The sequence below is a fragment of the Chelonoidis abingdonii genome, chromosome 2 (assembly GCF_003597395.2).
Source record: "Chelonoidis abingdonii isolate Lonesome George chromosome 2, CheloAbing_2.0, whole genome shotgun sequence".
Classification (NCBI taxonomy): domain Eukaryota; kingdom Metazoa; phylum Chordata; order Testudines; family Testudinidae; genus Chelonoidis; species Chelonoidis abingdonii.
In genome coordinates this window covers 5,159,504-5,162,025 of record NC_133770.1, presented here as the reverse complement: position 1 = coordinate 5,162,025, position 2,522 = coordinate 5,159,504, and the positions used below count along the sequence as shown (strand labels likewise).

The 2,522-nt window shown below is 55.8% G+C and overlaps 1 protein-coding gene across 1 annotated transcript in view; it reads left to right on the top strand.

Moving 5' to 3' along the window:
• The first annotated feature begins 1,310 nt into the window (after positions 1-1,310).
• Positions 1,311-2,522, top strand: part of LOC116836138 (SCAN domain-containing protein 3-like) — a 21,059-nt gene continuing 19,847 nt past the window's right edge. The window contains exon 1 of the mRNA XM_075062140.1: positions 1,311-1,390. The gene's annotated coding sequence lies outside the window, so the exon portion shown is untranslated. The remainder of the gene's footprint in view (positions 1,391-2,522) is intronic.

Here is a 2,522-nt window from a genome sequence, read left to right as displayed (position 1 = left end):
AAATGTCTGATAGAGAGGGGCAACAGCAAGCGGGGTCGTCGTTGTGTGCCAACGGCCAAGTAAGACACACCAGGGTTAGAGAAGCAAACAAGTTTGTTTGAGACTAAGGTGCGGAGAACTTCTAGCTCAGATCCAGACACCTACTAAAACAAGCAGTCTGTTCCTTTATATCCATGAGAACTTTTCTCGCTGACTAGCAAGCCCCCGTTTCCCCTCCCTCTTCTGTCCGGCTGCAGCATTCTTTTCTCACACACTTCTTTGTCCTCCCCCTCCCTCTCTCCCTTTCTACTGCAGAGACGTATGCTGTATCTAAAAGCGACCTTGAAACTTGCTTCAATTTAGCTCCAGTGTATTACAGCAGGGAACTGGCTGTTACAATCAGAAAACTAATGGCTGACATTACATTTTACAGCAATTAACACATTAGGTTACATAAGGTTACACAAAGTGTTAAACATGGAGGAACAATGGTTCATTGAGGCCTGAGCAGGAGGGCTTTATGGACACTCGTGGTCTTCCACTCTTCTGAGCTACCTAGGTTTATACCTGGTGACACCAACAGTCAGAATTTGCATATGACAGGTGTCCAAGTTGCAGAGTATGTTGATGCGTTCGTACCCGCATTGTGTGTTTCACGCAGTATGGTAGCCCTGTCGGTCCCAAGATATTAGAGAGCTAAGGTGAGTGAGGTAACATCTTTCATCGGACCAGCTTCTGTTGGTAAGAGAGAGAAGCTTTTGAGCTTCCACAGAGCTCTTCTTCGGGTCATTGTGTGTGTTTGGCACACGCACGGTACCATAGGTGACCACGTAGGTGGAATAAATGTGCAGAATAGGTGATTAGATGGCACATGTGTACATGCAGTCACGCGTGGCGCTTGTGGGCCAATTTTGTGTAGGGTGACCAGACGTCCCGTTTGGGCTGGGACACAGTAGCGTAGCTGGAGGGGAGAGCGGGGGAGAGTGAGACCGCCCCTTTTTTTAATCCCTGTCCCGACTTTTTTGGCAAAATTGGGCATTTGTCCCATTTCCTCTTGCCAACTTGATCAGCTGGCAACAGCAAATGGAGTGGGGGAAGTGTCAAAAAAGCAGGCTGCGGGGGAACGTGTTGGGGGGCAGCGATGCCAGCTGAGGGGGGAGAGAAAGACTGTGGCGGGGGGGGGGCAGGCAGAGCTCAGGCGAGCAGCGAGCCTTTGGGAATCAGGGTAACCGGCCCCTCTCCCGAGCCCTGCCTCCTCCCAGCCGCTAGGTGACACCATCGCCCCGCAAAGGAAGAGGAGGGGAGTTGGGGGAGGGACACGCTGATGACGCGTGGCTCGCGCCGGGGGCTTAGTGCGCAGGCGCAGACAACATGGCGGGCGAGGTTGCGAGTAATGGCTGCGGCGGCGCTGGTGAGTTTCTAATCCGCCTCCATCCGGGGCCTGGGCTGTCCTGGGAGCCCTGTGCGGGTGCAGGCGCAGGCGGGGGCCGCCCGTTGCGTTGATGGCGGGAGTCGGGGGCTGTGCCCGGGGTTCAGCCCCATGTGCAGTGAGAGAAGATTCGGTGCCTCCCCCCCGGGCCATGTGGGGACTACAAGTCCCAAGAGACCAGCGTTCGCTACTGAGCCCAGCCGCGGCTGCCGCTGGGGGAGCGGTGCATGTCGGGAGCTGTAGTCTCGGAGAGGCGGCTGCACATGTGCTGCTGCCGGAGAGGGCCCCCCTGGCCTGGCAGTGCGCCGCTCTCCACGGGGTCTGACCGTCCCTTCCCGATGGGCACGCGCCGTGCTGTGCAGCACGGGCCTTACCGCGCCAGGGGCTCCGGGCACGGGGTGGGTGAGGGACCTGTGGGGGGATCTAGGGCAGCGGGTACCTGGGATCGGTGCCAGAGCCGCCGTGAGCAGTGTGGCCGGTGTGCTGTATGGGCCGCATGCCCTGTTTGCTGCAGTATGTCCAAGGGATAGTCTCACTCAAGGGCATCTCCCAGGCTGGGGGGGATCCTGGTCTAAGCATCCGGCTTCAGCTGTCAGGGTGCAGATCCCAGCAGAGTGGGTTCCACTCCCTACTCTCCAGGCAGATCAGCTGCTCTCTGTGCAGGTTAATGTGTGCCTCCTCCAGACAGTGCCACAGAACTAACCCTCTCTTGGGAACAGGCCGGGGCTGCTCTGATTCCACCTTTGCCTGCTCCGTAGTGTCGCTCGCTTTAGGGTGGCTGCCTGCCTTAGAAGTGAGTGATGCACACGTGGCTTGTAAAACACTTTGAAACGACAAGGGCATAAATATCTCAGAAGCATCCTATGACTGACCTGCCTGGTTAAGTAGATTCACCATTGTCTTCCGCTAACTAATCTGATTCTCTCTCTTTTCTTTTCCCCCCCCCCCCCAAAAAGAGAGAGATTTTCTTGCCTGTAGAAAGGATCTCCGTCTGTGGTTGAGGATGGGCCTGAGGAGTGCACAATGCTGCTGAGTAGAAAGGTAAACGATTTCTGTGTGTTGAACTGCATCAAAGATATAACCTCCATATGAATCTTCCCCAGTTCCTTTGCCT